This window comes from Silurus aristotelis (genome assembly GCF_946808225.1).
Source record: "Silurus aristotelis genome assembly, chromosome: 10".
Classification (NCBI taxonomy): domain Eukaryota; kingdom Metazoa; phylum Chordata; class Actinopteri; order Siluriformes; family Siluridae; genus Silurus; species Silurus aristotelis.
The window spans coordinates 2,422,436-2,449,350 of record NC_139583.1 but is presented as its reverse complement, the minus strand read 5'-3'; the positions used below and the strand labels follow the sequence as shown (position 1 = coordinate 2,449,350).

Genomic DNA, 26,915 nt, shown 5'->3' with positions numbered 1-26,915 from the left:
CCGAAGGCTTTATGGATTATGCTTGGGACATTCAAACTCATAGCGCACAACGCGTATCGAGCGGATGTCTTTGTTTGTTGTTTTCAACGGCTTATGAGTGTTTTTGTGTTGTAAGTTTTTTTTAAAATAAAAGGACAATGATCGGATTATATCGGCTTCCGCGTCTGCAGCCTGACAGAACGACCGACCTATACCGAACGCGGATTCGCCATTCCGCGATTCCGACCGCAACGGATCGGCAGCTGAACCCGGCTTCGGATTTCCTCCGGAAGCTCAGTGCCGCTTCTCGCGGTTCAGATCCACAGAAGCCGGATCATGAGAGCGCGGCTGCGCCACGCCCCTCAGAGAGCGCGAGGGGATTACCGGCTCGTTACTCGGGGAAAAAAGACAAATTGGGCGGATTTCTGCAAGGCATCGGCGAGTATGTGGCTGTTAACATTTCCCGGTTTCCTTCCGAACGAGCCAAGATTGCCCTCTGTATTTCCCTCCTGTCTGGAGAAGTTCTTGCCAAGGCCAGCTCACTATGGAGCGCCAAAGGGGGCAAATTCGGCTCATTTGCCGAAATTCAGCGGGCTGCTTCTGGGGAAGTTGGGGAAAGAGTTGGTGGATCTCCACTACAGTCCCCTTGAGGAGGAAGGTGCTCCATTCCAAGGTTCTCAAGAGCACGCGGCTCCGTGCCGGATCTCCCATGAGCCTGCAGCCGTCACAGAGCTTCTAAAGGCGTGCCGCTCTGTTCCGAGGTTCCCGTGGGCGTGCCACGCTGCCACAGTGTCTCCAGGAGCGTGCTTTCCCGCCACAGAGTCTTCACGAGAGCGCCGCGCCGCCACAGAGTCTTCACGAGAGCGCCGCGCCGCCACAGAGTCTTCACGAGAGCGCCGCGCCGCCACAGAGTCTTCACGAGAGCGCCGCGCCGCCACAGAGTCGTCACGAGAGCGCCGCGCCGCCACAGAGTCGTCACGAGAGCGCCGCGCCGCCACAGAGTCTCCAGGAGCATGCTTTCCCGCCACAGAGTCGTCACGAGAGCGCCGCGCCGCCACAGAGTCTCCAGGAGCATGCTTTCCCGCCACAGAGTCGTCACGAGAGCGCCGCGCCGCCACAGAGTCTCCAGGAGCATGCTTTCCCGCCACAGAGTCGTCACGAGAGCGCCGCGCCGCCACAGAGTCTCCAGGAGCATGCTTTCCCGCCACAGAGTCGTCACGAGAGCGCCGCGCCGCCACAGAGTCTCCAGGAGCATGCTTTCCCGCCACAGAGTCGTCACGAGAGCGCCGCGCCGCCACAGAGTCTCCAGGAGCATGCTTTCCCGCCACAGAGTCGTCACGAGAGCGCCGCGCCGCCACAGAGTCTCCAGGAGCATGCTTTCCCGCCACAGAGTCGTCACGAGAGCGCCGCGCCGACACCTCCGGTCACAGAAGGCGAAGTGACTCCTCCGAGTCCCTCTCCAGACGACGCCTAATCCCAGAGCCCCTTCCAAGGCGACATCTCGCCCACGGAAAGCTCGGCTCCGCCCCAGGACCTCCAAGAGAGCTCCGCCCAGCTCCAGGTCCCTCCAGAGAGCTCTGCCCAGCTCCAGGTCCCTCCAGAGAGCTCCGCCCAGCTCCAGGTCCCTCCAGAGAGCTCCGCCCAGCTCCTGGCTTCTCAAGAGGGCACGACTCCGCTCCAGGCTCCTCCCGAGAGCTCGTCTCCGCCTCCGAGCGACCCCACGAGCTCGTCTCCGCTTCAGTGTCCCAAAGAGAGCTCCACTGATGTCGTGGACCTCCAGGCGAGCCCTTCTCCGCTCGTGGATCTCCAGGCAGGCTTCACCTCATTTCCAGGCTGCTCAGTAGGCTCCGATCTGCTCCTAAGGGTCCCAAGGAGCGCCCCTACGCCCAGGGGTTTCCCTGTGCACTCACCCTGGCTCCAGGACTGCGAAAGGGAAGTTGAACCGCTGCCCCCGGGTTCCACCGACGGCGACGGCTCACCCCACAGTCCCGCAGAAGGCGACGGCTCGTCTCCAGCGCCCGCAGAGTGGCGACGGCTAGTCTCCAGCGCCCGGGGGCAGCGGTTCCCCAGCGCCCGCAGAAGGCGACGTTTCGCCCCCAGCGCCCGCAGAAGGCGACGTTTCGGTATGTCCTCCACTCCCCGGTCATTGTCATGGTTGGCGTCCAGTTCCGGTTCCCCGCCATGGAGGTCGCTCCGGCTCCAATCCCCGCCAGGGGCTTTACTCAGCCTCCCGTCAGCACCGAGGGCGTGGCTCCGTTCCGGATCCTCCTGCAAGGTGTTGTCCCATGCCGGCTCTCCGCAGAGGATGCTCACCAGGCCTCCGTTGCTCCCAGGCGTCTAAGGAGGCCTTCCTCGGAGTGCCCTGGCCCGCCTGGCATAGGTGGGTTTTGGGGCGTCAGGTGTCGCCCCTGGAGGGGGGGGTACTGTCAGGGATTCACCCTGACACGCCCCCCTCTGTAGCTGTCAGGGATTCACCCTGCCACGCCCCCGTCTGTAGCTGTCAGAGATCCACCCTGCCACGCCCCCCTCGATAGCAGTCACGCTGCTTCCCAAGATTACCGACAGCTGTGGCTCATGAAAGATCAGACTACATAAACTCACGTTCTTGAGTCACAGGCTGTCGGTCGTTATATTGTCAAGCTGGACACCGCGTGGCTGCTCGACCGCCGGCTGTATATGCGAATTCCACTTCCGACTTGGATTACTCATTGCCGAAGGCTTTATGGATTATGCTTGGGACATTCGAACTCATAGCGGACAACGCGTATCGAGCGGATGTCTTTGTTTGTTGTTTTCAACGGCTTATGAGTGTTTTTGTGTTGTACGGTTTTTTTTAAATAAAGGCACAATGATCGGATTATATCGGCTTCCGCGTCTGCAGCCTGACACTTATGTTTTTCAAAGTTTGTCCAAATTGGGCTCAATCCAATTTATTTCTATTCTCTACTGTTCATTTTAATTTACATTTTTGCAGCTTCTTCTTCTTCTTCTTCTTCTTTCGGCTGCTCCCATTAGGGGTCGCCACAGCGGATCATCCGTCTCCATACCGCCCTGTCCTCTACATCTGCCTCTTTCACACCAACTACCTGCATGTCTTCCCTCACCACATCCATGAACCTCCTCCTTGGACTTCCTCTTTTCCTCCTACCTGGTGGCTCCATCTTCAGCATTTGTCTACCAATATAATTTATGTCCCTTCTCTGCACATGTCCAAACCATCTCAATCTCGCCTCCCTCACCTTGTCACCAAAACATCCTACATGTGCTGTCCCTCTAATTAACTCATTTCTAATCTTGTCCATCCTCGTCACTCCCAATGAAAACCTTAACATCTTCAGCTCTGCTACCTCCAGCTCCACCTCCTGTCTTTTACTCAATGCCACTGTCTCTAATCCATACAACATCGCACGTCAACCTGTCCATCACCACTGCAAACAGGAAAGGGCTCAGGGCCGATCCTTGATGCAGTCCAACCTTCACCCTGAACCAGTCTGTCGTACCTACTGCACACTTCACTGCCATCACACTGTCCTCATACATGTCCTGCACCACCCTCACATACTTCTCTGACACACCAGACTTCCTCATACAATACCACAACTCCTCTCTCGGCACCCTGTCGTACGCTTTCTCTAAATCCACAAATACACAATGCAGCTCCTTCTGTCCTTCTCTATACTTCTCCATCAACATCCTCAAAGCAAATAAGGCATCTGTGGTGCTCTTCCTCGGCATGAAACCATACTGTTGCTCACAGATGGTCACCTCTTCTCTCAGCCTGGCTTCCACTACTCTTTCCCATAACTTCATGGTGTGACTGATCAACTTAATTCCCCTGTAGTTACTGCAGGTCTGCACATCTCCCTTATGTTTAAAGATCGGTACCAGCACACTCCTTCTCCATTCCTCAGGCATTCTCTCCCCTTCCAGAATCCTGTTAAACAATCTGGTTAAAAACTCCACTGCCATCTCTCCTAAACATCTCCACGCTTCTACCGGTATGTCATCTGGTCCAACCGACTTTCCATTCTTCATCCTCCTAATCGCTGCTCTCACTTCCGCCTTACTAATCCTATCTACATCCTGCTTCACCAACTCCATATCCTCCAACCTTTTATCTCTCTCATTTTCCTCATTCATCAGCTGATCAAAATACTCCCTCCATCTTCTCAACACACTCTCCTCACTAGTCAACACATTTCCCTCTCCATCCTTTATTGCTCTAACTTGCAGTACATCCTTCCCAGCTCGGTCCCTCTGCCTGGCCAATCGGTATAAATCCTTTTCTCCTTCCTTAGTGTCCAACTTCTCCTACAGCTCCTCATATGCCTTTTCCTTGGCTTTCGCCACATCCCTTTTTACCTGCTGCCGCATCTCCTTGTACTCCTGCCTACTTTTCTCATCACTCTGTTGATCCCACTTCTGTTTTGCCAACCTCTTTCCCCTAATGCTCTCCTGCACTTCCTCATTCCACCACCACGTCTCCTTGTCTTGCTTTCTATTTCCAGATGTCACACCAAGTACTTTTCTAGCTGCCTCCCTCATCACTCCTGCAGTAGTTGCCCAATCATCCGGCGCCTCTTCACCACCACCAAGCCCCTGTCTGACCTCTTCCCTGAACCTCACACTACACTCTTCCTCTTCCAGTTTCCACCATCTTATTCTTCTTTCAATCCTTACTTTTCTCCTCTTCTTCTTCGCCTCCAAAACCATCCTACAGACCACCATCCGATGCTGTCTAGCTACACTGTCCCCCGCCAACACCTTACAGTCTCCAATCTCCTTCAGGTTGCATCTCCTACACAGAACATAATCCACCTGTGTGCACCTTCCTCTACTCTTATACGTCACCCTATGATCCTCCTTCTTCTTAAAATACGTGTTCACCACTGCCATTTCCATCCTTTTAAGCAAAATCTACCACCATCTGCACTTCCACATTCCTCTCCTTAAAACCATACCTACCCATCACCTCCTCATCACCTCTGTTCCCTTCACCTACGTGCCCATTAAAGTCTGCCCCAATCACCAATCGTTCTTTCCTTGGTACACCATCTACCACTTCATCTAATTCACTCCAGAATCTTTTCTTCTCCTCCATCTCACAGCCAACTTGTGGAGCATAGGCACTGATGACATTTATCATCATCCCTTCAACTTCCACCTTCACGATCATCACCCTATCAGAAACTCTCTTCACCTCCACTACACTCTTACTGTACTCTTCCTTCAGAATCACCCCTACACCATTTCTCTTCCCATCCACACCATGATAAAACAGTTTAAACCCACCTCCAATGTTCCTGGCCTTACTCCCTTTCCACTTTGTCTCCTGAACACACAGCATATCTACCTTTCTCCTCTCCATCATATCAGCTACCTCTCTCCCTTTACCCGTCATAGTACCAACATTTAAGTACCAACCCGAACCTCTACTCTCCTACACTGCTCCTTTTCCTGCCGTCTCTGTAGACGTCTTCCTCCTTTCCTTCTCCTCCTTTGGCCAACAGTAGCCCAATTTCCACCGGTACCCTGTCGGCTAACGATACCTGTGGCGGTCGTTGTTAACCCGGGCCTCGACCGATCCGGTATGAAATTCTCATTTGTGATCCGCATATTTGATTTGGCACGTTTTACGCTGGATGCCCTTCCTAACGCAACCCTCCCCATTTATCCGGGCTTGGGACCGGCACTAAGAGTACACTGGCTTGTGCAATCTTAATGGCTGGGTTATTTTTGCAGCTCAAAGTTAAAATAAAATAAGTTTTGTTAACTATTCCATTATAAATGAAGTGGCTTTTTTTTTTTTAGTATAGCAAAAAAATGAATTAGAGAATTAGTGATAAAGTTTTTTTAATTATAGTATATAATTATACTGATATTTCTACCAACTTTCCATTTCAAATTCACTGTGATCTTTTATTTAAGCTTTTTTAAATAAATATATATATAGATTATTATTATTATTATTATTATTATTATTATTATTATTATTATTATTAAATATGTTTCCAGTTTAACTGTTCACATCAAATAGAAACTGATCTTTTCCACCCAGCTAAAGAACGCATTATATTCTAAGTATGTGTTTTTCCAGTTTGACTGCAAGTCAACACATCATTTCCCATCAAGAAAATAGTTGGTGAAGATCAATTGTAAATTTGTCCATTTAAATTTGGGCGTAAGAAAATAGCTGTCATTTACAAACAGTCAAAATATCTTTGTTAATCTTCTTGACCGAAAGCTCAAAGTCTGAAATTCAGCACCCTTCTTGATCAAAATCACTGAACTGATGTGTAGCAGGAATTTTACATGACCGTCCAAATACTTATACACCAGACTACATTTAGTTTTTGTCTCGTTTCTGCATATTCAAGGTGAAGCTGTTCAATGAGTTTTAAGAAATTCACACTTTTACTGTACTGTACTGGTGTTCGGTCATTTCTTGGTGGATTTAAGGAAATTGTAATTCTGTGTTTTGAAGGTTCATGAGATTCACCTGAGACCTGTTTTAGAGAACTGGTTGATTATTGGTTGATCTGATGCAGTTCACTCTCCTTTATTAGTGACATTCAAGATTCATCTGCACTTCACAATAATTCTACACATTTACAAAATAACTTTAATATAAACCTTAGATACACAGATGATGATAACTGGTTTAATCTGATCAACGCTCCAAAGCAACTGAGACAAAACTGCAAATCCGACTGTAATAATCAAATCATCACTTGTGAATTTTTAGCTCATTTCTTTCAGATTTTTTTTGTGTGTTTCTGTGCAGACAAGTGCAGACGAGTTCATGAACACATTCAGGCAGATTTACAACATGATCCATTGATCCATAACCTTGTCACATGTTGCTGGAACTTTCCTTTGTAAATGTGAGATTACAGAGATTAACAAGACCAGCCTTTATTTTTTTTCAGAAAGTATGAAATTATATTTTTATTGTATTTCATACCCAGGACTTAAGTGGTGTTCTACCTGAATCAATCCACCTCCTAATACCTTCATTATGACTTTATTATGACGGCTCTAGAAAACATCAGTATTATAGATGTAGATAGATAGATAGATAGATAGATAGATAGATAGATAGATAGATAGATAGATAGATAGATAGATAGATAGATAGATAGATAGATAGATAGATAGATAGATAGATAGATAGATAGATAGATAGATAGATAGATAGATAGATAGATAGATAGATAGATAGATAGATAGAATAATTCGATACCCCTCCCGTCTCTGATTATTATAATAACACGTTTGCAGTTTTACATCATGTGACTTTTTGGAGCTGTTACGTTTCGGTTTCTTCTTCTGTTGCGCAACATCTGTCTTTGTTCCTGATCAGTATAAAATCTCAGTGAGCTGCTCAGAACATTACAGAGAAAGAAGAACAATGGCAGAGAACCAGACGATCAACATGGGCGATGTGAGGGACATGTACGAGGGAGTGAATCCAGAAGATATGAGTAAAGAGGAGAGAAAAGTGTACATTGATGGGAAGCTTGGAGACAACCCAAATGTTCTATTTCAAATTAAGAAAGGAACGAATGTCCATATGGTGATGTTAAGGGCGAGTGATCCCGAAGAGTGGACGAGGGTGATACTGAGGAGAGAGATTACAAAGAACTTGTCATTTCAACTGAATAAACCTGCTGAGAATGAGATCTTTACTATAAACATGTCTGGTACTGAGCCTAATCTGACAGCTTTTTGTGAAGCTTTTGGACAGATGAATAAAGAATTCCAGAATGAAGTAGCAGCAGCAAAAAGAGCAACAGAAGAAGCAGCAGAAGGAGCAGGAGGAGAAGCAGGAAGAGGAGCAGGAAGAGGAGCAGGAGGAGGAGCAGATAGAGGAGCAGGAGGAGCAGCAGGAGGAGCAGCAGCGGCACAGAAGAAGCCAGACAATAATGATGAGCAGCTCAGTCAGAAGTTCAATAAGCTGGAACTGGCAGACAAAAACCTACAGAAGAACTAGATATCTGTACGTATAAACTGGACTGAGGTGCTGGGAAAATCTCGGACCTGTTACAGTCAATGTAAACATGTCCAATTTAAATCTCTTCTCTTCCTCTGAATTTCTGATTATTATTTCTGATAATTTTTTTCAGTGATTATTAACTAAATAATCTAAATTAATATCTCTGTAGTGTTTATTCCTGGAGGGAAGGAAAGTGTTCTTTAAGGGTTTTATAAATGTTCTTCTTGGAACCATTTCTATGTTTAACATGAAGTGTAATAATCATTCTTTTAACTTTTATTAATTATATTTGTAGTAGATATTTCTACCTTTTTTTCTGCAGAAACCCTTTAATTTAGATGTGGATAAAGTGGATAAAGTTTAAAAAATATATTTTTTATTTATTTAAGACGTAACACTTGATTAGCATTTACTAAATTACTGGGGGGGGGGTGTTTGATGGTGCTGTTTTGTTTTGTTTGTTTGTTTGTTTGTTTGTTTGTTTGTTTGTTTGTTTGTTTGTTTGTTTTTTTGCTCAATCCATGCAATTATTAGTCCTTTAAACACCATTTGAATTGTTCCAAAATCTAATCTTTTCTGCTTTTATTGCTTTTACAATAACATTTCTAAGTACTGTGGGGTTTTTTTTCTTTCTTAATAAACATTTAATAACCAAATGTTTGATCATATTTGATTTAATAAACAAGTCATTCAACCAAATTGTGAATTCTGTGAATTAATTTGACCAGTAGATGGCGCCATCAGCAGAGTCAAGCAGATATGGCAAAAGTGCACACATCCTTCACTTAAGTAGAAGTACAGATACTCGTGTTTCTGACTGCACTTGTTTTACTCAGGTTAAAGTAAAGAAGTTTGGGCTCTGACATGTTCTTCAGTAAAAAGTAGCCGTTATTACTACCTGTTTTAGTGTCACGCTGGAAACTGAACCTCACATCATATTACAGTTTTTTTAATAACACGTTTGCAGTTTTACATCACGTGACTTTTTGGAGCTGTTAAGTTTCAGTTTTCTCTTCTGTTGCGCAACATCTGTCTTTGTTCCTGATCAGTATAAAATCTCAGTGAGCTGCTCAGAACATTACAGAGAAAGAAGAACAATGGCAGAGAACCAGACGATCAACATGGGCGATGTGAGGGACATGTACGAGGGACTTACAGGATCAAAAGACACACACAAATAAAAAAATCTTGAGAATCACCCAAATGTTCTTTTCAGACTATATAATAAAGACCGCACGCTCCATATGGTGATGTTCAGGCCGACTGATCATGAAGAGTGGACGAGGGTGATCCTGAGGAGGATTACAACAAAACTGTCTTTTCAACTGAGTAAGAAACTTGTTGCGAATTATATCTTTACTATTACCATGTCTGGTCATAAGGAGGACCTGAAAGTTTTCTGTCAAGCTTTTAAACAGATCTATGAAGAAGTCATGCAAATGAAGCAGGATGGAGAAGCAGCAGGATATGGAGCAGGTAGAGGAGCAGGAAGAGGAGCAGGAAGAGGAGCAGGAAGAGGAGCAGGAGGAGGAGCAGGAAGAGGAGCAGGAGGAGGAGCAGGAAGAGGAGCAGGAGGAGGAGCAGGAAGAGGAGCAGCAGCAGCACTGAAGATGGCAGGCATGGATGATGAGCAGCTAAATGAGATGTTGAGGGAGCTGCAACTTTAAAGCAAAATGCCACAGAAAAAAAAGAAATCTGTACATCCAAACCAGGACCTGTTACAATTCAACCTTGAAGCATGACAATGTAAACATGTCCAATTAAAATCTCTTCTCTTCCTCTAAATTTCTGATTATTATCTATGATGATTAATTTCCAGTGATTATTAACGAAATAATTTAATATCTCTGTAGTGTTTATTCCTGGAGGGAGGGAAAATGTTCTTTGAGGGTTTTATAAATGTTCTACTTGGAACCATTTCTAGGTTTAACATGAAGTGTAATAATCATTTTTTTAACTGTGTGTGAAAATCCTGTGTGTGTGTGTGTGTGTGTGTGTGTGTGTGTGTGTGTGTGTGTGTGTGTGTGTGTGTGTGTGTGTGTGTGTGTGTGTGTGTGTGTGTGTGTGTGTGTGTGTGTGTGTGTGCATACCTGAGTCCTGTGTAGCGCTGAACTGCTTTCGTCTGTGCCTTGGGAGTGGATAAAGTTTTACAAAAATATTTTTTATTTATTTAGGACATAACTCTTGATTAGCATTTACTTATTTACTGGGGGGGGGGTTGTTTTTGATGGTGCTGTTTTGTTTTGTTTGTTTGTTTGTTTGTTTGTTTGTTTGTTTGTTTGTTTGTTTGTTTGTTTGTTTGTTTGTTTGTTTGTTTGTTTGTTTGTTTGTTTGTTTGTTTGTTTGTTTTCTTGCTCTATTCATGCAATTATTAGTCCTTTAAACACCATTTGAATTGTGACTGACTGTGTTCTATGTTTTCTACGTTTGCTTTTGTTTAGTGTGCATTAAAGTCTGTTTGCTGTGCCCCGGCTTCCGCCTCGCTCACTTACGCCTGACAGTCTGCTTTTTCCTACATTATCAGTTGTTTATGTTCATGATGATCAAAATGTATTATACTGGTTTCACCTGAATAGTTTTTTACCCCCGAAACATTTAGGCATCAGTTCATTGCATTAGTCATTAAATGCAAAACCAGTTGTCAAAATTTGTCAAGCTCTTCTTCATCACAGTTCCATTAAACTTTTTTGGTAAATGTGTCTTGAATTGATGAATTGTGCAGATGAACCTTGAATGTCACTAATGAAGGGGCGTGTTTACTTTTAGACAACCAATAATCAACTAGTTCTCTAAAATAGGCTGAAGGCTGAATCTCGTGAACCGTTTACAATTGTTGAAAATGGATGAACAACTAGGTAATGAACATGGTCGAGAGCCAGGAATAAGGATGCATGCTGGAAGGGTCAGGAGGCAAAATAGAGGAGGAAGAAGAAGAGGCCAGAGACATAGACACATTTCAGATTAAGCAGATTCTTTTAAAACTGTAAAAAGAAATTTTTTTGCTCAATATTTTGTGTTTTTAATTTGATCTACAGTCATGTGCAGTTACCCAGGAGCTGTATGTAGCAGTCAAGCAGCTCCCCCTGGTGGCTGGTATTTGAATTTCTATCAAATAAATCAAATATATTTGCTCCCAGTTTGTGAATCCTTGTCAGTTTTGTGAAAACGGTATGGTTTGTTTTGAGACAAAAAGTCCTTTAGCTTTAATGTTCAGTGCTCATTAACAAAGCAATGAGCATTTCAGCTGACAATGAACAATGAAACACTATAAAGTAACGTACAGGTTTTACAGTAACATAATTCACTCATTTAACAGTGATGATCAACGTAACATAAAAAAGTAAATAAAAGCAGTAAGGTATAGAGTTAAATTATTATAATAAGATAAGATAAGATAAGATAAACCTTTATTCGTGTTACAACAGCAAAGAAAAGGAAATGTGCAAATATATACAAGAGTTGAGACATTATACAAGTATATACATTACAGTGTATAAATACAAAAGAAAACGAGACCACCAATAAGTAGTTACGCTTTCAAATATATTGCACATGTTATTGCATGGTTTTAAATTTGTGTTATTGTACATTTATTGGATAAAAACTAAGTTAATGTTATTGTTATTATTGCAAATAATACATTACAAAATAATATTTTGTATTTATCTTTTATTATTTTGATTGATTTCCTCATTTAAAGACTGTTTTATTTTAAATGGGATTTTTTTTTTATTGATTTCAAAGCCTGATGTTGAAAATTTCTGCCCCTCTTTCAAATAATTGCCTCAAAAAAAATTTTTAATTTCCAGTAGAAAAACCATTCTGTACCATTTCAGGTTATTTGCAGTGTTATACTGCATTAACTGACTTCACCCTTCTATATACACAACATCTCCTGTATGAGCAGCATGAAGACCTGACACTTCATAAACACAAGAGGTCTATTCCAAATCCACCTTATGGATCCACCTTTGTCTCTTTGGGGTCCTACAGTCTCTAAACCAAAACTCATAGCAAACTGGCTGTTCGGAGCTTTGGACTTGGACTGCATGAATAGCGTATAATTACCGTATACGTATTTTGTGACATGATCCAGCTGGACACAGTGGAGAGTTTAATCATGACTGTTTTCTGTCATTTACAAAAATCACAACATTTTCTTTTTATTGTAAGTGGCTACGGACAGAAAACACAGTACTCCTTCTCCTCCTTTTCGACCGCTTCTTAACATCTCAAAAAAAAATTTCCAGCATAGCAAAAAAGAGAATTAGACCAAAGTTTTATTGATTATACTACCAAATTTCTAATCCAAATTTATTGTGATCTTTTATTGGAGCTTTTTTAGCTGTTATATTCACACAAGCAATTTATTATGGAGACGGATGATCCGCTGTGGCGCCCCCTAATGGGAGCAACCAAAAGAAGAAGAAGAAGAAGAAGAAGAAGAAGAAGAAGAAGAGAACTCGTAACTGTAACTACTTACTTTTTCCTAGTAACTAGCACAACACTGTATGTATGTATGTATGTATATATATATATATATATATATATATACACACACACACACACATATATACACACACATATATACACACACACACACACACACACACACACACACTCACATACATACTTTGTTGATTATTTACACCGAAAAGTAATGCGTTACAGTTAAAAGTAACATTTTTGTTACTTAAAAAAAAAAAAAGACACAGCTTACATTTGACTAAAAAGTTTTTGTCTTTATGGTCAACTAAAGTGAAATAATGAGCATATTTCCACTTGTAAAGAAACTCGTCTTGCTCTCGACTCGCCATTACTGCTGCACAGACCTGAATAAACGGAGACACGCCCACAGTGTGTCTTCTTCGTGTTTACAGTGGTTCATCCACCAATCCTACTGTCAGGGTGCACTTGAAACAGGAGGTGGGAGCCGGAGTACAGCTCACTCGGGTTTTAATGACAGGAGTGAGGGAGAGAAATATACACAAGCACACACACACACACACACACACACACACACACACACACACACACACAGCAGTCCTTGGGTTGAGAAAGTCCGAGGTGCGCTTGGGGAGAAGCGTAGCTGATCCAAGATTGTGGAGTCCGAATGGAACCCGGAACACAAACATACAGCAGTACGTAAAGTCCAACACATACATAGAACCGACACATTCAATAACGAACAAGGGAGTGAGTGAGAGTGAGGAGCGGAGGCATGAGTGACAACGAGCTCCAGGTGTGCGTGGTTAAGCCTGGAGCTCCAGGGAGAGCGGAGGCATGAGAGCCACAAAAGGAGGCATGGCAGGTGGATCCCTGACACCTACAATGCGTCGTTACTGTAAACAGGTTAGACTGTAGTCTACACTTCAGCCCAAATTCATTCATTTATAAAAGTAACGGGTAACGCATTATACGGTAACAGAGTTACTTTAGTTTTTAAAAGTAACGTGTTACAGTAACGGTTACAGTGAGGAAAATAAGTATTTGAATACCCTGCTATTTTGCAAGTTCTCCCACTTAGAAATCATGGAGGAGTCTGAAATTGTCATCGTAGGTGCATGTCCACTGTGAGAGACATAATCTAAAAAAAAAAAAACAGAAATCACAATGTATGATTTTTTTAACTATTTATTTGTTTGATACAGCTGCAAATAAGTATTTGAACACCTGAGAAAGTCAATGTTAATATTTGGTACAGTAGCCTTTGTTTGCAATTACAGAGGTGAAACGTTTCCTGTAGTTTTTCACCAGGTTTGCACACACTGCAGGAGGGATTTTGGCCCACTCCTCCACACAGATCTCTAGATCAGTCAGGTTTCTGGCCTGTCGCTGAGAAACACGGAGTTTGAGCTCCCTCCAAAGATTCTCTATTGGGTTTAGGTCTGGAGACTGGCTAGGCCATGCCAGAACCTTGCTATGCTTCTTACAGAGTCACTCCTTGGTTATCCTGGCTGTGTGCTTCGGGTCATTGTCATGTTGGAAGACCCAGCCTCGACCCATCTTCAATGCTCTAACTGAGGGAAGGAGGTTGTTCCCCAAAATCTCGCAATACATGGCCCCGGTCATCCTCTCCTTAATACAGTGCAGTCGTCCTGTCCCATGTCCAGAAAAACATCCCCAAAGCATGATGCTACCACCCCCATGCTTCACAGTAGGGATGGTGTTCTTGGGATGGTACTCATAATGTTTCTTCCTCCAAACACGTTTAGTGGAATTATGACCCAAAAGTTCTATTTTGGTCTCATTTGACCACATGACTTTCTCCCATGACTCCTCTGGATCATCCAAATGGTCATTGGCAAACTTAAGACGTGCCTGGACATGTGCTGGTTTAAGCAGGGGAACCTTCCGTGCCATGCATGATTTCAAACCATGACGTCTGAGTGTATTACCAACAGTAACCTTGGAAACAGTGGTCCCAGCTCTTTTCAGGTCATTGACCAGCTCCTCCCATGTAGTTCTGGGCTGATTTCTCACCTTCCTTAGGATCATTGAGACCCCACGAGGTGAGATCTTGCATGGAGCCCCAGTCCGAGGGAGATTGACAGTCATGTTTAGCTTCTTCCATTTTCTAATGATTGCTACAACAGTGGATCTTTTTTCACCAAGCTGCTTGGCAATTTCCCTGTAGACCTTTCCAGCCTTGTGGAGGTGTACAATTTTGTCTCTAGTGTCTTTGGACAGCTCTTTGGTCTTGGCCATGTAAGTAGTTGGATTCTTACTGATTGTATGGGGTGGACAGGTGTCTTTATGCAGTTAACGACCTCAAACAGGTGCATCTAATTTAGGATAATAAATGTAGTGGAGGTGGAGATTTTAAATGCAGACTAACAGGTCTTTGAGGGTCAGAATTCTAGCTGATAGACAGGTGTTCAAATACTTATTTGCAGCTGTATCATACAAATAAATAGTTTAAAAATCATATATTGTGATTTCTGGATTTTTTTTTTTTAATTATGTCTCTCACAGTGGACATGCACCTACGATGACAATTTCAGACCCCTCCATGATTTCTTAATGGGAGAACTTGCAAAATAGCAGGGTGTTCAAATACTTATTTTCCTCACTGTATATATGTGTGTATGTATAATATAGCTCAAAGTCTGAAATTTAGTGTCATTCTTGATCATTCCAAAGTCACTGTGGTGATGTATAGAGGCAATTGTAGATTTACTGTATTTATAGACCACATATAGTGTATCAAGTGTATACAATTTAAATCAATAATTTTTTTGTCTTTGTATTTTCTAACAGGCCCAGGTACAAATCTGAAGAGCATCAATCACAATAAACACTGCAGTGGGAATGAAGATGGTTTTACAGTTGGTGCAGACTGAACAAAATTCTAGGACCAGTTCATAACTATATGTTTTGCACATGATGCAGATTTATAATAAAATGTGTGTTCTTGGTCCTGTAATAATACAAAGTTATACTGAGTAAAATTTGTAACTTTTGTGTGTGTGTGTGTGTGTGTGTGTGTGTGTGTGTGTGTGTGTGTGTGTGTGTGTGTGTGTGTGTGTGTGTGTGTGTGTGTGTGTGTGTGTCAGAAGGCAAAATCAGAAAGTTGACTGAGAGAATGCCAAGAGTGTGAAAAGCTGTCAAACGCAACATGCAGCTACTTTAAAGAATCAAAAATATAAAACATATTCCGGGTTGTTTAACAATTCAATTCAATTCAATTACTGTATAGATAGATAGATAGATAGATAGATAGATAGATAGATAGATAGATAGATAGATAGATAGATAGATAGATAGATAGATAGATAGATAGATAGATAGATAGATAGATAGATAGATAGATAGATAGATAGATAGATAGATAGATATCATCCTCTCTATCATTAAACTAGAATTTATGGGCCCCGCCCATTTATCAGTAATGTCTCACATACAACAAGAAAAATAGAAAGCATGACATCACTCTTTATTTCTTTCTTTTTCTTTTTTCTTTTTATGTGATCAACCCCAGTGATCCGCTGATGAATCAGAGTTTCTGTTGCTATGAGAAAGTTAATTATTCAAACACAATCTGACAATCTGTGGAACATTTATGTAATTCAACTTAGAGCTGTTCAATGAGTTTTTAATTATATTTATAATTTGTATTATAAAGGTACATATTATAAAGAACAGTTAATCATTTATAATTCAGTGGTGTTTTATTTGAATCAATCCACCTCTTAATCCCATCATTACGACTCCACGTCTACAGACATCATCAGTATTATAGAGAAGTGCAGTAAATCAGAGCTGCATCACACACAGGATCTCATACAGTCAGAATGAACATCATCACTAAACACAATGAACACGTTTCACAATGAAACACAATTCAGCACGTCTCCTTTCACTGGAGCCACAACTGCACCTCCACATACATCATCTTCAGCAGAAGCGTCGATATTTACCTCATCACACACACACACACACACACACACACACACACACACGAAATTCACTTCATCACATCACCGCTGTGTTTCCTGCGTTTTTTCTGCGCGTTTTATTCAATGTATTGTGGTTTTCCTGGGGATTTAAAATGAAGGAAATTGTGTGTTTTTGTGCAAATTCTAGGGTAAACAAAAGCGTTATAAACCGTTCATAAAAAAGCTTAACAGCTGTTTTGAACTGTTTGACTTTTCGCCACGATGTCCAGCTTTTCTTGAAAAGTCCGTCTTGAAAATGTTCTTGTAATTGAATCTGTGACCAAATCAGTTTCTTCTCCTCTGCTATTAAACCCAGAAGGATATATGTGAGATTGTGCAGTTTGCTACAGATGCAGGTTGCGAGCTCTGACTAATGCACTCTCTGACCGTCCAATCACAAGGTGTGAAAATGCAGATGCCTGCTAGATGACCCCCGAGTGGCCAACTCGAAATCTGTTTGGTTACAGCAACAGGACCAAGCAACATGGATCGTTTTGACGCCAAAAATATATTCAAAAGGAAGTCAGTGAGTCTGATAGAGGTCAGTCCAGCATTCTGCTTCGTGAACTTATGTTTTTTTATTTATTGGGAATTCTCTCTCTATCTCACACACACACACACACACACACACCCACACACACACACACACACACACACTCAAACACACAAACTAAACCAAATATAAAGCCGGCAAGTAATTCCCTAAAGCACTTAATGATTCACTTGTTTGTTTTTAGCTTCCACTGTTACAAACACACATCTCATTATAGTAATCTTTATTTGTGTGATTTCTCCGATCCATTCATGTTCTCACCTGTGCAGCTTCGGGGGTTTCACTGTTTACTCATGTTTCCTTTAATAGCAATGTTTAATATTCATGTGACCTGTATGATGCATAAGGTTTTACTTTCTTTTCCCTCCTCCTCCTCCTCCACCTTGTCCCTCCTCCTGGAGTTTCACTAAATTTTTAAAGGTGCAAAGCTCAGTGAGTTTGCTCAGAGTGAGAGAAATAGGAAACATGGCAGAGAACAGGGTCAGGGGCATGAATCGGGTCAGGGGCATAAATCGGGTCAGGGGCATGAATCGGGTCAGGGGCATGTACCGGGTCAGGGACATGTACCGGGTCAGGGGCATGAATCGGGTCAGGGACATGTACCGGGTCAGGGACATGTATGAGGGAGCTGATCTAAGTCAAATGAATAAAAGACAAAAAAAATTATATAGAGACAGGAAACTTCGAAATAACCCAGATGTCCTGTTCAGAATTTATCAACAAGAGAAGCTCCATGTGCTGCTTTTTTCACCAACTTATGAAGAGGAATGGATGAGAGTGATTCAAAACAGGTTTCCACCAATGCCATCGTTTCAGCTGACCACGAGACGTCCTGTAAAAGGGCATCTACTGATTGTAAACATGTCGGGTACAGAATGGGAACTCGAAATAGTCTGCGAGAGTTTCTTTCAGCTCTACAACAAAGTCCTGGAAAACATTCAGGAAGCAAGAGAAGCAGCACAGAGGAACATACCGGCTGATATTGAGGAACTCAATGTGAGAATCGTGGAGCTGGAAGAGGAAATCAACATGCTTCAAATGCATTTGGTATGTGTGCAAAACAGGATGTGTTGTACAGGGGTATAGGAGTTTTTGTAATCTGATTTAAAAACTACATTCTTCTAAAAATTGTTTGTATATTATTAAGAACTGAACAAAAAAACTGAGCGTTGTGTTATTTTATACATCATGGCTCTTCAACCAGGGGTTTGCGACCTCTAGGGGAACCGCATGAGTACTGCAGGGGGTCTGCTTTTTAATGTTGAATCGAAGAAAAAAAAATGGGTAAAATCATCAAAAATAATATTTTATTTATATTATAATTACATTAAAGTTCTATTAAAATTAAAGATGAAGTTGATGTAAATGTATAATAGTCCACCAGATAGCTCCAGACATCAGACAGTCACTGACTACAAATTAATGAGATCCAAGAATCAAAATAAATGATTTAATGTAGGATTGTTGCTTGTGGTTACTTACAATAGACAGAAACCACGCATTAAAGAGGTTGTACTTCGAAACGTGTATGTCTTCCTATACAAAATAATGATCTTCTTTTGTTATTTTATATTATTACAGAATGTGTTCCGGACCTGAAGATGTTGATACGCTGGTCTCCTTTTCATCAACGCAGTGGAAGTAGATCAAGTTGAATAGTTTCTTCCAAAAGTATAGGATCGACAAGTCTTCTGTTTTTGCTGCACACTGAAAACAATTGAATTTCAGATCGATTAAGAAATTCAAAATCAGAACTTCAGCAGCCATTTCTCTTAAATGTGTGTTAAACAACCTGGTACAGCATTTTAAATGACAGACCACCCCATTTCTAGACGTGCAAAACTACTGAACCGATGACATGAAAGTGAATGACGTGTATTTGGTGGCATCTCCCCTGCTTGAAATAGCTGCATCAGGTTGGTGACCCTCAGACAAAATTGTTTCTGTAGACGCCTGAATTCATTTACCATGAGGTTTAATCATCACTGAGGATCAGAGAGACTGTTCCAGAAGCAGCTCTGCAAACCCGAGCCGTAGCACTACCACCATCGTGCTTCACACCATTAACAGATTCTTTCTTTCTCCACACTTTGACCGAGATTCTTTATGTTTTCTCTCTGTGAATTTCAATCTGCTCTTCAGCTTCATGCTGCTGATTGGCATTTTGTGGTATGACCCCAATTTTTCTGTTCAAATGGTGGATTTTGATACCTTCGACCCTGCCCTAAAGAGGGCGTTGGTGATGCCGCCGATTGTTGTTTTGGGGTTTTTCTTTACAGCTCTTACAATGTTGTTTTCACTGCCTGATCTGTTCCATGTCTGGAGTAGAATAAAGAGTAGAATTGAACTTGTGTTCCAATACTTTTGAAGATCAGTCTATATATTACCACATGCATGTTATTGACTCTAGTTTTTCAAGAATGAATAAATAAAATGTCTGATAAACGGAAAAAAGGGATATTTAGATTAACAAACCCCTGTGGAGAACATGCTCCTTTACAGTTCTTCTCAGATCAGAAATAAAATTTTCAAAACTACTTGTTCATCGGAAGTACAGCTACTCATGTTTTAAAAAAAACTCAGGTAAAAGTTGAAGTGCTGATTATACTTTTTTTACTCAAGTGAAAGTAAAGAAGTTTTGTCTCTGACATGTACTTCAGTAAAAAGTAGTTATTACTTCTACCTGTTTTAGTGTCATGCTGGTAACTGGACCTCACATCATATTAATATCAGGGCTGTCAATCAAATTAAATATTTAATCTCAACTTAATCGCACATTTCTATCTGTTCTAAATGTACCATATATTAATACTTCCTGTTTTTAATACACTAAGCAACATGGACATGGAGAAATATAAATGCTTTATGCAAATGCATGTTTATAATCAGTGAAACCAAACTCAACATGGAGCATGAAGACAACAAATTCTTGTAAATGTTTTAAAGTAATAATGGTGATTTAAATAACATAAATCATCAGGACACCAAATGGAACCTTTGCTATGTTTCCACACGGACAGTTAATGAGGTGATACCGGAGAAACTGCACCACTTCAAGTCTAATCAAGAATCTGTTATCATAATCAGACTGATTTATGGTCTGTAATGGTTTTATGGGATTTATGGTATAATTCAGACTGATTACAGAATCAGAGAATATTTTTATTCGATGTGAATGTGGTTTATGTAAAAGACATGTCGAGTTTTCTACACATATATTTATTATGTCTGCGAGGTAAATATTCACTGAGATTCAGGTTGTTTTATTGATGTGTTTGTGAAGAGAGATGACATGGCATAGAGCGCCCCCTGTCGGTTCACTTTATATTACAAAAACACAGTGTTTTGTTGTTATTAAACGTGAATGCAAATAAAATTAGACATTTTACAGATTGGAACGATGAATTGTTTTTTTCTGTACGATCAATAAAGACAGTAATTTAACACAATTTAATTTATTTGGTGTTTGATTTCAGACTTGGCGCATAAATAAAACAAATGTTTACTGATTACTTGAATATTTTTCTCTGTTTTATTTTATGTAAAAATGTAATAAGTGAAAGTAAAAAGGTGTCTGAAAAATACATAGTGAAGTAAAGTACTGATACCCTCCCTCCTCCTCCTCCTCCTCCTACTCCTCCTACTCAGATAGAGCCCTTTTACATCACGTGACTTTTTGGAGCTGTTAAGTTTCGGTTTCCTCTCATGCTGTGCAACATCTGTCTTTGTTCCTGATCAGTATAAAATTTCAGTGAGCTGCTCAGAACATTAAAGAGAAAGAAGAACCATGGCAAAGAACCTGACGATCTACATGGGCGATGTGAGGGAGATGTACAAGGGACTTGATCGAAATACGATGAATGAACGAGAAAGAAAAGCACACATTGAAAGAACTCTTAGAGAACACCCAGATGTTCTTTTCAAAATCTATCGACAAAATAGACTCCATATGGTGATGTTCAGGCCGAGTGATCCTGAAGAGTGGACGAGGGTGATACGGATGAGGATTACAACGAACCTGTCATTTCAACTGACTAAAAAACGTGCTGCGAATGGCATCTTCAAAATCAGCATGTCTGGTCCTCTGAAGGAACTTGTAGATTTCTGTGAAGATTTTGATCAGCTCTATGGCGAGGTCATGACAAACATCCAGGATGAAGGAGCAGCAGGAGGAACAGCAGCAGAAGCACCAGATGATGATGTTGAGGAGCTCAGAGAGAGGATCAAGGAGCTGGAACTGGAAAACAGAAGTCTGCGGTATGAATAGATATCTATAAGTTGAAACCAGGACTGGGTACTGGGAAAAACTCCAACATGTTACAAACCAAACTTCTAACATCACCATGTAAACCTGTTTAATTACAATCTCTTCTTTTCTGTTTTTTTGATTATATAAAAATAATTTCTGATTATTATTCGTATTTACTGGGATTTTTTTGTAAAGAAATTTAATATCTCTGTAGTGTTTATTCCTGGAGGGAACGAAAGTGTTCTTCAAGGGTTTTATAGATGTTCTACTTGGAACCATTTCTAGATTTAACATTGAAGTGTAATAATCATTCTTTTAACTTTTATAAATATACAGATATTTGATGCTATTTCTTTTTTAGTTGTTTTTTTTAAGATCCTGTTCTGAGCCCCGTGTAGAGCTGGATGGGAAATGGATAAAGTTTGATACAAATGAAGAAGCTGAATTTTGATTTAATTTAGACTTAATGTTTGATCACTATTCACTCAATCACTGAGAGGTTTTTGCACGTATTTGGTCTACACGTGCAATTTTTAAACCTTTAAACACACAAAAAAAAATTTTTTACAAATCGTTTCTTTCATTTCTTTTAGAATAAAAAGTCCAAATATTGTGGATTGAAGTTTTTTGTTGTTGTTTTTTTTTCTTTCTTTTTTATTATTAATAAACATTTAATAACAAAATGTTCGAATTGAAGTTTTTCTCAGTTGTTTCGGAGCGTTTCTCAGAACAAAGACGGATTTCTCAAAACTGCTCGTTCAACCTCCACATCATGTCGTAATCCAGGGGGCCCAATTTGACGATCGCGATCGCCCGGTAGATTCCAAAGGTATTATGGGTAGATCGCATGCCATTCAAAAAAGTGTGAGACTCTATTTATTGCAAGAAATTAGATTATATATTTACTGTACTTCAAATAATTATATATATTTAGCATTTATAATGTAGGTGGATCGTTTTTTTTTATAATTAGCTCGCAAGGCAAAAAAGTCTCTGCTATTAAACCCAGAAGGATATATGTGAGATTGTGCAGTTTGCTACAGATGCAGGTTGCGAGCTCTGACTAATGCACTCTCTGACCGTCCAATCACAAGGTGTGAAATTGCAGATGTTATCAGATGCCTGCTAGATGACCCCCGAGTGGCCGAATCGAAATCTGATTGGTTACAGCAACAGGTCCAAGCAACATGGATTGTTTTGACGCTTGAAAAGAAACTCGAACATGAACGTACACTCCTAGACTCAACGCAATGAGAGAAACGGTATGAAATGAAGAGAATAGACTATAGGGAATATGTTTTAATACACAGTCATGGCCAAAAATATATTCAAAAGGAAGTCAGATCTATAGAGGTCAGTCCAGCATTCTGCTTTGTGAACTTTTTTCTTTATGGTTTTTTTCTTTATTGGGACACATCCTGTTTTGCACACATACCAAATGCATTTGAAGCATGTTGATTTCCTCTTCCAGTTCCACGATTCTCACATTGAGTTCCTCAATATCAGCCGGTATGTTCCTCTGTGATTTGAAAACTACATTCTTGTAAAAAAAAATTTGTATATTATTAAGAACTGAACAAAACTGAGCGTTGTGTTATTTTTTACATCATGGCTCTTCAACCAGGGGTTTGCGACCTCTAGGGGAACCGCATGGTACTGCAGGGGTCTGCTTTTTTAACGTTGAATCGAAAAAAAAAAAGGGTAAAAACATCAAAAAATAATATTATTTTATTTATATTATAATTACATTAAAGTTCTATCAAAATTAAAGATGAAGTTGATGTAGATGTATAATAGTCCACCTGATAGTGAAAGTGCATGAAAATGTATGAAACTGTAAATCTATCCAAATAAAAGACAACAAATGATTCAATTGTGAATTTAATTGCAAAATATGTTTGTTACGATGCATAAATCCTTTTTGAAAGATTTAAAATTATATGTAAATATACAGACAATGATGCAAGTGCAGTTCCAATTGCCTTGACATAATATAACCAGCGTATTATGATGGTAACATCAGGGGGTCCCTGTTATACATCATTTATACATCTAGTGATCATGTATTATTCTCTAGTGCACCACACTGTTCCTCTAGAAAGGTTTCTTTGCTTTGCAAACTGAGAAATCTTTATAGGCAACTTTCAATATGTAATAAAGGACCTACAGCAAAATTCATAGATATTTATATATTATATTATATGTATATGGTTATTTTTTGCTGTCTAGCACACAATATTTAAGGATATGTACAACCAAATCAGGTAAATGCTATAGTCATTATAAAAGAAAGTAAGTGTGGCATTTACAATCCAAGTCCAAAGTGCAGTCATCTGAGCTCGATCTGAAGAGCTGCATGGTTGAAAGCACCCTCCAAGAACAAGCAGGAAGCGAAGACAACTGCAGTAAAAGTCTGGAGCTTCACCGAGAGGAGACGGGGTTTCTGTGGGCTCCAGACATCAGACAGTCACTGTGACAGTCACTCAGTGACAGACCACCCTATTTCTAGACGTGCAAAACTACTGAACCGATGACATGAAAGTGAATGACGTGTATTTGGTGGCATCTCCCCTGCTTGAAATAGCTGCATCGGTTTGGTGACCCTCAGACAAAATGTTTCTGTAGACGCCTGAATTCATTCACCATCAGGTTTAATCATTACTGAGGATCAGAGAGACTGTTCCAAAAGCAGCTCTCCTAACACGAGCCATGGCACTACCACCATCGTGCTTCACACCATGAGCAGATTCTTTCTTTCTCCACACTTTGACCGAGATTCTTTATGTTTTCTCTCTGTGAATTTCAATCTGCTCTTCAGCTTCATGCTGCTGATTGGCATTTTGTGGTATGACCCCAATTTTTCTGTTCAAATGGTGGATTTTAATACCTTCAACCCTGCCCTAAAGAGGGCGTTGGTGATGCCGCCGATTGTTGTTTTGGGGTTTTTCTTTACAGTTCTTACAATGTTGTTTTCACTGCCTGATCTGTTCCATGTCTGGAGTAGAATAAAGAGTAGAATTGAACTTGTGTTCCAATACTTTTGAAGATCAGTCTATATATTACCACATGCATGTTATTGACTCTAGTTTTTCAAGAATGAATAAATAAAATGTCTGATAAACGGAAAAAAGGGATATTTAGATTAACAAACCCCTGTGGAGAACATGCTCCTTTACAGTTCTTCTCAGATCAGAAATAAAATTTTCAAAACTACTTGTTCATCGGAAGTACAGCTACTCATGTTTTAAAAAAAACTCAGGTAAAAGTTGAAGTGCTGATTATACTTTTTTTACTCAAGTGAAAGTAAAGAAGTTTTGTCTCTGACATGTACTTCAGTAAAAAGTAGTTATTACTTCTACCTGTTTTAGTGTCATGCTGGTAACTGGACCTCACATCATATTAATATCAGGGCTGTCAATCAAATTAAATATTTAATCTCAACTTATTCGCACATTTCTATCTGTTCTAAATGTACCATATATTAATACTTCCTGTTTTTAATACACTAAGCAACATGGACATGGAGAAATATAAATGCTTTATGCAAATGCATGTTTATAATCAGTGAAACCAAACTCAACATGGAGCATGAAGACAACAAATTCTTGTAAATGTTTTAAAGTAATAATGGTGATTTAAATAACATAAATCATCAGGACACCAAATGGAACCTTTGCTATGTTTCCACACGGACATTATTATGTCTGTGAGGTAAATATTTACTGAGATTCAGGTTGTTTTATTGATGTGTTTGTGTAGAGAGATGACATGGCAGAGAGCGCCCCCTGTCGGTTTACTGTATTTTACAAAAACACAGTGTTTTGTTGCATTTATTTGGTGTTTGATTTGAGACTTGGCGCATAAATAAAACAAATGTTACTGATTACTTGAATATTTTTCTCTGAAGTTTATTACTGTTTTATTTTATGTAAAAATGTAATAAGTGAAAGTAAAAAGGTGTCTGAAAAATACATAGTGAAGTAAAGTACTGATACCCTCCCTCCTCCTCCTCCTCCTCCTCCTCCTCCTCCTCCTCCTCAGATAGAGCCCTTTTACATCACGTGACATTTTGGAACCGTTAAGTTTCGGTTTCCTCTCCTGTTGCGCAACATCTGACATTGTTCCTGATCAGTATAAATCTGTGTGCTCAGTGAGCTGCTCAGAACATTGAAGAGAAAGAAGAACCATGGCAGAGAACCAGACGATGAACACGGCCCGGGTGAGAGACATGTACGAGGGACTTGATCCAAATACGATGAATAGAGGAGAAAGAAAAGAGCACATTGAAAGAACTCTTAGAGAACACCCAGATGTTCTTTTCAGAATATATCGAAAAACTATACTCCATATGGTGACGTTCAGGTCGAGTGATCCCGAAGAGTGGACGAGGGTGATATGGAGGAGGATTACAACGAACCTGTCATTTCAACTGACTAAAAAACGTGCTGCGAATGACATCTTCAAAATCAACATGTCTGGTCCTGAGAAGGTACTTGTAGATTTCTGTGAAAATTTTGATCAGCTCTATGGCGAGGTCATGACAAACATCCAGGATGAAGGAGCAGCAGGAGGAGCAGCAGCAGCAGCACCAGATGATGATGTTGAGGAGGTCATGGAGAGGATCAGGGAGCTGGAACTGGAAAACAGAAGGCTGCGGAATGAAATTGAATTGAAACCAGGACTGGGTACTGGGAAAAACTCCAACATGTTACAAACCAAACTTCTAACATCACCATGTAAACCTGTTTAATTACAATCTCTTCTTTTCTGTTTTTGAGATTATATATAAATAATTTCTGATTATTATTCGTATTTACTGGGATTTGTTTGTAAAAAAAAAAATGGATGGAAGGGTAGTGTTCTTTAAGGGTTTTATAGATGTTCTACTTGGAACCATTTCTAGATTTAACATGAAGTGTAATAATCAATTATTTAACTTTTATAGTTATACAGATATTTTATGCTATTTTTTGTTGTTGTTGTTTTTTAAGCTCCTGTTCTAAACCCCGTGTAGCGCTGGACAGGATAAAGTTTGACACAAATGAAGAAGCTGAATTTTTATTTAATATAGACTCAATGTTTGATCATTATTCACTCAATCACTGAGAGGTTTTTGCAATTTTTAAACCTTTAAACTCTTTCACAAATCGTTTCTTTCATTTCTTTTAGAATAAAAAGTCCAAATATTGTGGGTTGAGGTTTTTTGTTGTTGTTTTTATTTTTATTTTTATTAATAAACATTTAATAACAAAATTTTGTTTTTGTTTTTGTTTTTCTCAGTTGTTTCTCAGAACAGAGACGAATGTCTCAAAACTGTTTGTTCAACCTCCACATCATGTTGTAATCCAGGGGGCCCAATTCCACGATCGCGATCGCCCGGTAGATTCCAAAGGTATTATCGGTAGAATGCATGCCATTCAAAAAGATGTGAGACTCCATTCATTGCAAGAGTACATAATTACTAAACTTTAAATAAATGTGTATTTAGCATTTATAATGTAGGTGGATTGTTTTTTTTTTGTTTTTTTTTATTAGTTCGCAAGCCGAAAAAGTGTTTATCGACACAAATATTTATTTTTGAGACACAAACTAATTATTTTGAAAAATAAAGTGCAGGCTTTTGCAAGTGATCCATTGTGTTGTGCTGTTTGTACAAATTGTGTTAAGAAATCCACTTCAGAGTTTGCAAATATTAAAGAT

The 26,915-nt window shown here is 40.3% G+C and overlaps 2 long non-coding RNA genes across 2 annotated transcripts; both read left to right on the top strand.

Annotated features, from left to right (window-relative positions):
- The first annotated feature begins 17,404 nt into the window (after positions 1 to 17,404).
- LOC310732246 lies at positions 17,405 to 20,415 on the top strand. The gene is made up of 3 exons (XR_014535418.1): positions 17,405 to 17,500; positions 17,677 to 18,013; positions 18,548 to 20,415. It is a non-coding gene; the product is annotated as an uncharacterized lncRNA (long non-coding RNA).
- Positions 20,416 to 20,667: 252 nt separating this feature from the next.
- LOC310732199 lies at positions 20,668 to 21,786 on the top strand. Its single transcript, XR_014535377.1, has 2 exons — positions 20,668 to 21,311; positions 21,591 to 21,786. It is a non-coding gene; the product is annotated as an uncharacterized lncRNA (long non-coding RNA).
- Positions 21,787 to 26,915: the final 5,129 nt, after the last annotated feature.